Genomic DNA, 13,024 nt, shown 5'->3' on the forward strand with positions numbered 1-13,024 from the left:
GTCGAGTAATTTGGAAGCACAGGTGGAAGGGAAATGGAATTGAGGAATCCTGGCCGCCAAATTAAAATGCAACTCCCAGGAGGATTTTGGTAATGGGAGAATGGCCAAGAATTGCAAAGATATATTCCACTTGCAGAGCTCAGGGGCAAATGGATAATGCATGGGAGAGAAAACACCAGGAAGGAAAGGAATTTCCGGATCCAAACTGTAGGTATGATAGAGTGTAGAGATATAGTATATCCTAAGCATTGTAAGAAGGGGCCTGAAAGTTGTCCAATCTAGGCCCCTCAACAAAAGGGAGGCCCCTGAGGGAACCATTCAGTGGGAGAAGGGAACTATAATGTGGCATGGATGTTGCAGGATGAGAAGTGGACAGGAGACATGAATGCTCTGTGGGAAGGAAGACCTATCCTCTAATGCATTTTTCCATGGTAGGGCTGCATTTGAATTATATCATTGATTTCAGGAAAGTCAGAAGCAGTTCCCGGAATGAAAAGCACATGGATAGCCTGAGCTCCTCATCAAAATGGAATACAAGAAGGAAGCTCACATTTGGAAAAAGTGGCTTTGATTGTGAGGTAGGAGTGGCTGGGTGGGGGAGATTCAGGTCTAGGCACCTGCAGGAAGGCAAGGATATTTCAAGAGGAGGAGGCCCCAGGCAGAATGAGACTGCAGTTGAGGTATGGTACTGACATGCAATAAATCAATCATTCAATGAACTTGTTTAAAGCAACTACTATGTGCCAGTAATTAGGCTAAATACTGGGGGATACAGAGAAAAGTCAAAAGACATTCCTTGGCCTCAGTGAGCTCATCAATCTAACTGGGGAAGACTATGCAAAAAAAGCAGAGGAAATGCAGGGAGGAGTCAGGGGGGAAGAGAAAATAAAATAAAAGGGAAGGGAGAGAGACTACCTAGTGTGGTAGTACAACGTAGTTCTGCAGCCAGTGAGGTGTCAAGTAGATGCCTCAGCCCCCACTCCCCCCTCAAACATTAGATCTGGATGAAGATCATCAATGCCCACCCTAGACTCTCTCTAGTTAGAGGAGGGAGGGGCCCAACTGGCAGAAGTACTGAAGAGCTGGGAGTTGCAGAACTGATTTGATCTTGCTAGAAGATGAGCCTCTGGAGACAATGATGAGTTACAGATGATTGGAGTTTTTTTTATCACAGCAGATCAAGGGAGGAGTTTTAAAACCCTTCACATATTTGTTTAGATATTCTTTATGAAACGTGGTGAATTTTTCTTACAACAACTTTACTGAATACATGAAAACCGTAACTGTAAATGAATGCTATATGAATTTGAACCAACACTATTACACGTGAGCACAATAATTATATCCTGCCCTAACATGATTAATGAAATTTTGCTATTGGAGGCAAAATTTCTGAAACTATAATTTGCTATACTTCTCGGTTTTGATGTCAGGTTTCAGTGTTTGACCTCTCATAAAGCCACTAGTAAAAATGGCAGCAGGTCAAGGGTGAGTGGCATCTGTGAACTCACACCAATGGATGTCTGTCTCTCTGGAATAATTGGGGAGGGTGACCCTAGGAAGGCTCAGGTAAGAACGCTCTTGACTCAGTTTTCCATAGAAGGCATTCTATCTGGCTAATTCTGAGCCTGGCTGTGACACACTTTCAAACAATTTGGCTGCTTGTGAATCATACCTGAAATCAAGCAGAACTAATGAATAATATAAATACTGCCATGTTGCTCCCTTTCTCTTCACATAGCAAATTCTATTGATAAGGGCAAATGTACAATATTCCCTCTTTATTTTCATTGCGATAAACATAAGAAATAAACCCTATGAGGAATCATTTTAAATTGTCATTCTAATTACAAATAATGGAGACAAGGGGGCCTTACAATTTATGGGTATTTAGTTCATGGAAGATGGATATTATGGCATCCTTTCATTGTGTCAATATAACAATATCCTCATTGGGGGGAACCTAGTGGGATATGTGACACACAGTTTTCAAAAAGTGGATTACGAATTTTACATGCAAAATTTCATAGATAATTGTGAAGAGGGTGAAATTATTTTCCTTTTGAAGCATGTATCTGATAATTTTTTGAGGACTGAATTTCTAATTCAGACCCTCAGGATGTAACAACTGAAATTCCTTGACATTTCTGATGACCTTTATGGTCTTCATTTGATGCTCCTCATATAGTTCCATGTTATACTAAGTTTGTATTGTCTTCCTATATGCTTTTATAACCTAAGAAGCAAACAGGTGCAATTCCCTGAGTTCAGGAAAAGAGGTGTCCCACTTCTCTCAAGTATCTGGTAGCTTACAGGAATGACTAAACAGCACACTATTGAGCTATGGGACATCTGGTAGAAAAATGGATGTGATTCAGCTGATCATTTACTTTGGTTAATTTGGCTCCTCTCATTATTGCAAATTAAAGATAGTCATTAAAAAGTCTTACTCTGATCAGACGAACTATTGATTTTGAGGGTAGCCATAAGTGATGGTTTCTGTGCAACTCCCTCTAAAAGAGCTGAATCCAATGGGCAAATTAGATTAAAGCAATTTGTACTATTACTAAATTACATGTATTATTGATAAGATTCTAAAAGTATTAAGATAATTTGGAAAGAGACGCGTTATCTTTGGCTGTCAGCAGGACTCCATCTATGAAAGGTTCATAAGTTCTATACTTAATAGAGGAGACAGGCAAGATCTTGACTTCAAAATCGCCTAGATCCAACCAGTCTGGAGAGCAATTTCTAACTTTGCCCAAAGGGATAAAAAAATGTGCATACCCTTTAATCCAGCTATATAGCTTCTGGGACTATTCTTAAGAGAGCATAAAAATGGGAAAGGGCCCCACATGTACAAAAATATTTATAGCAGCTCTCTTTGTGGTGGTCTATAGAAAACTCTTGTCTGTTTACATGCAAAGTATATCGGTAGTCATATATGGGAATATAGATAGAGAATAAAATACTGGTTCCTGCAAAAATATGAACTGAGTGGGTATTCATAAATAAAGTACTCATGTAGGAGTATAGAAAGAGTATGTAAGTGCCCATATATGCAAACATAGAGAGAAAATACATGAATAATCATATATATGAGTCAAAAAAGAACAGACATTATATTTATATGTATTGATTATGTGTGTGAGTGTGTGTGTGTGAGTATGTGTGTGTGCGTGTATGTGTGTTAACAGGATTTTTACGGAGCCAGCCTCTAACCTGACAGTGCTTGGAGCTGCACAAAGCAGGCCTAGAGACTAGGGTACCAGTAATCAAGTAGCTTAATTAAGCAATTTCAGAGTGAGAAAATGTTCTCTTAGCTGAAGTAAAAGCATAGCTTATATACTTAAATCACAACAGGGAAGAAGGGGGGAAAGGTGGATTACAAATTATCGTTTAGTGGTTTCCTGTAAGAAATTCACAAGTCCCACAACACACCATTTCTGTGATGGGAACAGGTTCTTCAATCTTTGATTAGCTTCACTTAAAGTGCAGTGATTGTGAGCATTGTCAGAGTTTTGATGGATCAGTTTAAGGTGCATTGTGAGCTCTGACTCCCAAGCTAGAAAGGTCAGCTCTTGGGAAAACTAAATTATTAATATATTCATTACACATCTATTGATTAATACAAAACTTATAAATTCTTCTCACTACCAGTCTTTAGTACATGGAAGAACCCATATATAATGATTCATTTGTAAGAGGATATGTGAGTACTAATATATGAACATCAAGGGACTATGGAGGAATATTCATATATAATGAGAACATATCAGATGTATGGATGTAATGAGAGAAGAGGTGATTACTCATACATTTCAAAATAGACATGGAAAATAGGAATGCTCATATAAGAGGAGATATGTCTAAATATCCCAAGTTCCCTTCAGAGTTAAAGTTTTCACCTAGATTTGCCTTTCTCTGCCCAACTTCTCCACATCCCAAGTCAGATCCTTCTGGAGGCACTACTGGGAACCCCTTTTGACTCCTCATCGTGATTAACAATTAATAAAGATCAATTTTTTGAGTGTGAAATTATCGTACTGGAGGTGTGTGCCGAAGTGTGGAAGAGTATGTTTTTCAGTATTTCTCTGTGTGTGGTACCATATCCAGCATGTCTAAATAACACCTTTTTGTGCATTAACTAGGAATTCTCCCTAGACAGAAAAGTCACCTTTTGTACACTGACAACTCCACCTCCCAGGAAATTATTAAAACAGGGTTGTGAGTGAAGCAGCTAGGGGTCATCCACCTTATTTCACATATGGAAGAAACCCATTCAGGGAAGACATGGAATTTGCTCAGTCTCACCTTGCTTAATATGCTTCTCATGCTGGTTCAACCTTGGTGATGGGGTGGGGGTTCATTATGCCTTTCACTTAACCCCACAATCCTAACTGAAGACTCCCAGAACCCCCAGCTCTAGAAGAATCCTGCTCCCTGACTCCTGTCCAGAATCTTCCCAGGAATAATCAAACTTAGCTATCAGAAGAGAAAAGGTCCAAGATGGAAGCCAGCCAGCCTGGCAGGCAAAAGACACCTGAAAGCAAGGTATCGGTCTGCCCCTTACTGGCTCTGTGATCTTGGCTATGTCTTTTCCCTCCTCTTGAACTCAGTTAACCTTTTCTCAGATAAGGAGGTTGAACAAGATGAGCTCTGAGGTCTCTTTTAACCATCCATCCTACTCAAAATTACACACCCATTCAGATTCTCTCACCATGACACTATTCCCCCAAACACTCCCCAATATCTATGCTCTACCACCATTGAGAAATCCCTGCTAGTCTCATCCATTCACTTGGGGTCACCACCACTTGTTATAACCTTAAAGATTCAAATAAAACCAATGGCTCTTCCTGGACCTGCCTCCTGAAGCAGAGGTGACCCCACCTCATGCCACAAGGATTTTCAGACCTCAGAACTCAGGGGAGTGGAAGGACAATGTCCAAAGGGACCAGTTGGGGACTGATTCCCAAGCATGGGCAGGAGTCCTGAGGTCTGGGGCTTATGTTTCCCGGCCACTTGTCTCCTATGTTCCTGAACCTGAGCCTTCATGGTCTTTGGCCTGGTCCCCTGGCATCTTTTGACTCACAGATATCCACTCCCAGTCCTAGGTGTCCTCAGGGAGTCATCAGCTGAGGGGTTTTATGGGATTTAAAAGGTAAGGATGATGAGGAATTTTATGGCACCAGGAAGCTCTGGGATATTTTGGGACAATCAGCCTCATGGCTCATTCACCTTCAAAGCCCAGTCATTATTACAGAAGGACTTCTTAAGATCTAATCTGAACTCAGAGTTAAACTCAGTAAATCAATAAGTAAGTAAATTCAGTAACTCAGTTACTAGGAAAAGTAAAAAAAATGTTGACTCTTTCTTATTGTCATAGGAAAAGAGAAGTGCCAGCCCCATCCTGGGCCCCTAAGGGCCAAGTGTCTAGTCTGAGGCTAGAAAGCAACACTCCTCAGACTTGGGTAAACTTGCTTTATTGAAGTGGTAATCTCAATGTAAAGTGTATCAAACTGGTATATGGAGTTCCTAAACAAGAAACTTGTTTTGGTGGAAAATCGTCTCTAGTGATTGGATTTTAGAACAAATTTAAGATTTAAGATATAAGTCCTGGTAAAATTTTTGGTTAGTGAAACCTGCCTTCTGATGGAAATGCTACTGGGACCATCCTCAGAGAATGTTACTGTTACAGGCAGAAGTTATCTCAGGGGACAATCCTGTCCTCAGCCTTGGATAGGATCCTTCTTGCCCAGTTTCCCATTGTGTTCCTCTGAAAAAGAATATTTTCCCACCTGACTATTTCTGATTCTGGCTATAAGGTGGAGATGATATTTTATTAGGTTCTTGCTTTTCATCTTTATGACTTGTTTCTGTAAATCAAAGTAGATAGTTTAAATTGGTACTCTTGTATAGTCTCATGAAAGATAAAATCCCTGAAATAAGACATTCTTTTCCAGTGGTGGCTGCAGGTGGTCTGGAGGTTCCAGGAATGGTCTTGGTGGGAGTGGCCAGTAGCCTAGAGATTCAGATTGATAGGAATAAAGGTGGGAGGTAGAACAGAGATTTTGGCATAGTGATAGGGAAAAGCTTATGGGCCTCAAGAGAGCCAGATCAAGTAGGGAAATCCTAGTTCGAGAATATCAGGGCAGTTTTCCTTGATAATTTCATGAAAGATGATGTCTAGGCCCTTTTTCTAATCATGACTTTCAAGTAGTCCTATAATTTTTAAATTGTCTCTCCTGGATCTATTTTCCAGGTCAGTTATTTTTCCAATGACATATTTCACATTATCTTCCATTTTTTCATTCTTTTGGTTTTGTTTTGTAATTTCTTGGTTTCTCATAAAGTCATTAGCTTCCATCTTTTCCATTCTAATTTTTAAAGAACTGTTTTCTTCAGTGAGCTTTTGAACCTCCTTTTCATTTGGCTAATTCTGCTTTTTAAAGCATTCCTCTCCTCATTGGCTTTTTGGACCTCTTTTGCCAATTGAGTTAGCCTGTTTTTAAAGATGTTATTTTCATCAGCATTTTTGGGTCTTGTTTAGCAAGCTGTTGACTGGCTTTTCATGATTTTCCTGCATCTCTCTCATTTCTTTTCCCAATTTTTCCTCCACCTCTGTTACTTGATTTTCAAAATCCTTTCTGAGCTTTTCCATGGCCTGGGATCATTACATATTTATTTTGGAGGATTAGGATGCAGAAACCTTGACGTTTATGTCTTCCCCTGATGGTAAACATTGTTCTTCCTCATCTGAAAGGATGGGAGATAATACCTGTTCACCAAGAAAGTGACCTTCTATAGTCGTATTTTTTCCCTTTTTTTTTTAACATTGTCCCTGTAAGTTACTTGACTTTTGAGTCCTTTCTCAAGACAAGGGTATACTCTAGTGACCTGTAAGTTCCCAGTTCCTCCAAGGTAACCTAATCAAGGGAGAGGTGTTTACTCCTCTCCTGGCTTACACTCTTGTCTGGGAGCTACCAAAGCTTTTCTGCCCAGTATCTGGAAGTAGAATTCCCTTTCCAGAGCATGTACCAGGTCCACCACACCAGCCAGCACGCATTCTCACCCCTGGGTTGCCACTCAGGGCTGAGACAGAGATCAGCAGCTCAGTTCCCTCAGGGGCTTTAGGCAAGGTACTCAAAAATAGACCCTGCTGCTGCTGTTGCAGTGCTGCTGCTACTGCTGCCACCACCATTGCCTGAGGCTGGGGCTAAGGGAGGACCCTGCTCTCTTCTCACCCAGGTGAAAAAGCTTTCTCGATGACCTTTGAAACTTTTTTTGGCATTTGTGGGTTGAGGGATCTGAGAACTGCCACTACCTCCGGGAATTCTTCCCCCAAGGCCTCTTCTGGTCCTGTTCTTGCCAGTGCTCTGGCTGGGCTTGACTGGGCTCTGTGGGCTGCATTATGCTCCACAAACCATGTGATAGACCTTTCCCATTGGCCTTCCAGGTTACCTTGGGCTGAAAATCTCTTTTGCTCTGTCATTTTGTGGTAGCAGCTGTTCCAGAATTTGTTTAGAGTCATTTTCTACAGGTATTTTATGGGTTGTAGGTGAAGAGCTAGAACATGTGCATCTTTCCCCTCTGCCATCTTGATTCCACCCCTGGACAAGTTGTTCTATTTCCCTTGTAGTGGTTTTTCATCTGGATAACTGGAGGTAGAGAGGAAGAGATAGTCTCTAAGGTCCTTTCTAAGACTGACTTATATTAGGGGCTGAAAGCAACCACTGGGTGGAGAGGGGACTGAGAGAGAACATTAAGATTATATATTTGAAAATGTTGACAGTTCAAAATAGAAAGCAACAGCTCTGCTTTTGGAGTGCCACGGGGTAGGGGGTATCTGAGGGAAATGTAGAACATGGTTCAGTAGCAGGAACACTGGAATAGATGCCTGTACTCCCCCACCTGTCCTCAGAAAACCTTCATTTGGTTCATTAATCTCCCTCCTCCATCTTCCCACTTCTCTCCTTGTTTTCATGGCTAAACTCCTTGAGAAGGCTTGTCTGCAAGAGATGTCCTCATTTCTTTTCCTCTTGCTCTCATCTTAATTCTTTATAGTCTAGCTTTGACCATATCATTCAATAGAAAATGTTTTTCCCAGAGGTACTTAACCTATGTTAGTTGTGAAATCTAATGGCTTTTTCTCAGTCCTCATTCTTTTTGACCTCTCTGTGCACACTTCTATTTGATACTCTTTTCTATCTCAAATTTCCTCCTTTCCTCTTGTTTCTTTTTCTACCTGTCCATTCACGCCGTCTCACAATCCGTTGTTAGCTCTTCATCCAGGCTCACTCAGTATGATTGTCCCACAGGGCTTGTCCTGAGTCCTCTACTCCTTTCCTTCTTTAATATTCCATTTGGTGATCTCACCTACTCAAATTGATTCAGTTATCATCTCTTTGCTAAAGATCCTCAGATCTCCTAATCCTTTCCTATCGTCTCCATTGAACTCTAGGATCAAACTCCAAGTGCCTATTCGACATCTCAAAATGTATATCCTGTAGAGAGCTAGGTCACCCTAAACTGAGGCTAGACTTAAGTTCAAATGTGGCTTTAGAAACTTCCTGTGTGAGACTAGCAAAGTCTACTTCAGTTACTCAAATGTACAATGAAGATAATAACAACATCTACTTCATAGTGCTTTTATGAGGAACAGTTGAGGGGATGCTCATAAAGTGCTTAGAATAGTTCTTGCCACATGGTAGGCACTTACCAAATGCTTATTCCCTTATATGGAAGTCAACATGCCCCATACTGAACTCATGCCTCAAAAACCCTGCCCTCTTCCCTTCCCATTACAATATTCGGTCCCAACATCAACCCAAGCCCTAAACCTAGGTGTCATCCTTGACCCTTCACTTTGTCTCTAACACACCCAGATCTTTGCTATTCCCAAAGCCTGTTGGTTATACTTTCAAAGCATCTTTCACATGTTCTTTTTTCTCCTCTCACAGCTCCACAAATCCACTGTATGTCTTCATCACTTGTAGCCTGGAGTACTGTAATCACTTGCCAGTTGGTTTCCTTCTCAAGTCTGTGTGCTCAAAGGAGGGTTCTGGAAAGATGGCAGAGTAGGAAAAAAAACATAAGGCTCTCCAACGCTTCTCCACAAAAAAAGACAGACTATTGCCTCAGAGTGAATATAGAGCAGTAGAAATAAAGAAAAGCTATAGTCCTCCTAAGACAGTGTGAGAAGACCCCTGGAAAGATGGAACCTACAGGGATGAAAGGTTGGCAGAAGTGAAGTGTGAACATCTCCAGTCAGACTCTGGAAAATTAGCAAACTATAAGCCCTGGAGGCAGTTGGGTTGGGAGGTAGCCTTATCCTCAGGTACTTTCTCTTCATGAATGGTGTGGGGCTGGAAAGGCTGAGTAGCAGGAAATTGAAGGACCTTTCACTGTTGAGGGACACCAGACAGATCTGTGCTGACCAGATGAGGATCCAGGTTGTGGTTGTGGGGGAGAAGCTGGCACATATTTAGTGAGTGTGGGAGACACAAGAGACGGACAGCATTGTTGAAGTTGCAAATGGATAATTTCAATTCTTTTAAATTTAAAAGTTCTTGTAGAAAGGAAACTACCATAGCCAAGATTAGAAGGAAAGCAGAAAATTGGAGGAAAACTTTCATAGACAATTTCTCAAATAGAAGTGTCCTTTTTCAAATATATAGAGAAATTTGACAAATTTATAAGAATGAGTCATAACCCAATTGATCAATGATCAAATTGTATGAACAGAAAATCATTTTAATCAGTTTCATGCTCTACAATTCATTTAAATTTTTCCATTTTGCACCAGCTATCCATAATTGCAAAAGTTCTTCATAAGGTGAATTAGAGGATTCTAATAACCCAAAATGCCTAAAATTACTTTCATCATTCATTCCTTTTGCCTGAGGAAAGATGTAAGCTGAATTACTGAATTATATTTTCTAGTAACTATTATGTTTTCTAGTATCATATTCCTAATAAGAGCATTGAATGTATTGTTTTATTAAATGAAATATCTTTATACTTACCCAACTTAAATCTCCTTGAGATATATGCTTTCTGGTAACAATCCTTAAACTTTCCAAAGTGTGTAAAATGTAACAATCAATTTTTGCTCTGATTGTTAGTTGATAGTGACTACACTGCAATTGAATTTAATGAAAGTTCCTCAAGAATATATGTCATTCAAATGAAACCTTCCAAAAAATTAATGTTTATTAATCCCAGGCCTAGAATCAGGACAACCTGAGTTAAAATTTGGCTTCAGATACTTACAAGCTTGTGGCCATGGCTAAGTCACTTAACCCTGATTGCCTCATTTTCTTCATTTGTGAAATGAGTTGGAGAACAAAATGGCTAACCACTTAAATATTTTTGACAAGAAAACCTCGAATGGGTTCACAGCGAATCAAAAATGACTTAAACAATTGAACAGCAACAATAACAACAATCTCTTTATAAAGCATAATTAGGAAACAAGTGAGAAAAAATGCATATGTTAATACTGGATAAGCATACCATATAGTAGTAGCAGCTTCTAAAGAGTAAAACACTCATTTCTCTCCCTGTACTAAACTGATTGTAATTATTCCGGTGCCAAGTTCATTAGCTATAACATCTAACTTGGTTTACTTTTTTAAAAAATGTGATTAGTGATGTATAAAATGGATTTTATTCAGAAATATTTTTAAATGATTATTTTTTATTTTATTTAGGGGAAATTGCTAAATGGTAACTACAACCAACGTAATTGAACAGAGCCAAATAATGAGTTTAGGAATATCTTTTGCCATTTTCCCAAATATTCCGAACATTCTTCCAAGGACTGGAAACCAGCACAATAATAACAAGATGAAAAAAGTTCAATTTCTAAAAGTGTTGTTCAGTCTTATGTTACGTCTGATTCTTCTTGACTGTCTTTGGGGTTCTCTCTTTTATCTTACAGAAGAAGAAACTGAGGCAATCAAAATTAAGTGACTCACCCAGGGTCACATAGATAGCAAGTGTCTGAGACCAGATTTGAAGTCAGGAAAGCAAATCTTGATTTCCGTGGATACTGGACCACCTAACTGTCCCCAGCCCATAGTAAAAACAAATGCTTCCTATCTGACTGATTGACATTATGTCCAGAATGGAAAATTCCTGAAATCTAACAAGCAGATCTTGGAAGCCTATAGGGGCTTTGGCACACTATGGTCAAACAACAAATTTTAATGTTTTATTTCATAAATTTCCTTCTAAGTGGAGCTCAGCCATTTTCTGTAATGTATCTCTTCCAAATTTGACTCTTGTGAATGAAATTATATTAACGAGTAACATAAATATTTAAATGATGGACCAGTTACACTGCAGTGTGAAGCCTACTCAGTGCTATCTCCACTGCTATTAAGTCTTAGCCTACATCATATCTCCTGTGATAAGACTTAATTCCCATTTACACTGAGGGAGTTCATTAATTCCTTTACTTCACAAATCATCAATTTCATTTGAGTCCTTTCTGGTTACCTGAAGATTGAGTGGGTAGCCAAATGTATAAAAACTCCAGTAAAAATAGTGTTTGGAAAGGGTTAAAATGTAATACTAGTTCTAATATCTGGAAGAGTCTTAGGAGAATGGATGCTACACAAAGTTTTCAGTGAGGTGCAATATCAACAAAGACTGGATTATATACGAAAATCGTCCTTAATTATTCAGTCAAAATTTCTTAAGCCACTACTAACTTCCAAGTATTACTCCATGCATGGCAGATGCAAAAAGAAAAAGAAATCAACCATTATCTTGGAAGAATTTTGATCCCCTTGGCAGACACCAATTTTTTCAAGTAAAAAATAATGTTGTCTGTTCAGAAGCTGATTAAACTGTGCACTAGCTGTATATCAAACACCTTAATTAAGGCTAGGTAAAAAACGAGATATTTTTTCCTCTTTTTTGCTTTCTTTTATCTTGTTAAAAAAAAAAATCAATCATGGAAGGAAATGCCCTCAGGGTGTCTGGCTAAAACTCACTTCTTAATTTCTTATCTAGCCTTAATCACTATGTGGGTATGGCCTCAGTCAAAATGAGACCCTGGAAAGACCTAAGTTTAAAAAACCTGAGGTCCCCCTCAGCATCCTGGGCCATCTCTAGCATTCCTGATTTATATCTTACCTCTGGACTCAGGTGTCTCTGGAGGAGAAAGTGAGGCTGGTGACTTTGCACAGGCTCCTTCACTTTAATCCAGTTCACTTGAAAGTCATGGCATCACCTTCCTGAGGCTGTGGAATTCTTCACGAATGAAGGACAAACAATGAAAACAATAAAAACAACCTTGAAAAACTCCTAAGAATTGAACAATCAGCTCTTGGAAACCTTTAGGAGCTGATTCCCACCAGTACAACTGTCTCAATCAACATTTTGGTATTTATTTCATAAACTTCTTTCAGTGACCAGAAGAGCCGTTTTCTTCGCTTTCTCCAGTTGCGCTCTTCTGAAAGTGTAACATTAATTACCCTGGGCCAGCCCCTGCAGAGTGAAGCATGCTCCATGTTCATATCTTAACCTTTATCATATCTCTGTGGACATGGTTAAGAGGGTAAGCATTAATTTAACTGGTGATGATTTAGTCTGAATTTCCATTTTTACTGAAATAATTCATTACACACATCAGTTCATAAATCCAGGGTTTCGTTTGTCTCCACTCTAAACAGCAAGTGAGTTTTCACAGTGCAAAAATACAGGAAAAACGGGTTTTAAAAAGGGAGGGAATATAATACTAGGGTTTGGACACGCTATGGCAGACTAGAACTGTAATGTCTGAACTGGCCATAAGGTGTCAGCCGTGCCCCAACAGATTGCCACAATAAACTGCAACCTTAATTTTGGACACCAGATAGCAACGAAAGACCGTTTTATCTAACTCAAAGTCAATTAACTGTTTACAGAACTTACTAAAGAAATCAGTATGTTCTAGGGGCTTCTCTGGGTGCTAAAAGTACAAAAATAAAAATGAGGCACTCCGTGCAAGAAAAACCATAAATATGTCTGT

This window comes from Notamacropus eugenii, chromosome X (assembly GCF_028372415.1).
Source record: "Notamacropus eugenii isolate mMacEug1 chromosome X, mMacEug1.pri_v2, whole genome shotgun sequence".
Lineage (NCBI taxonomy): Eukaryota > Metazoa > Chordata > Mammalia > Diprotodontia > Macropodidae > Notamacropus > Notamacropus eugenii.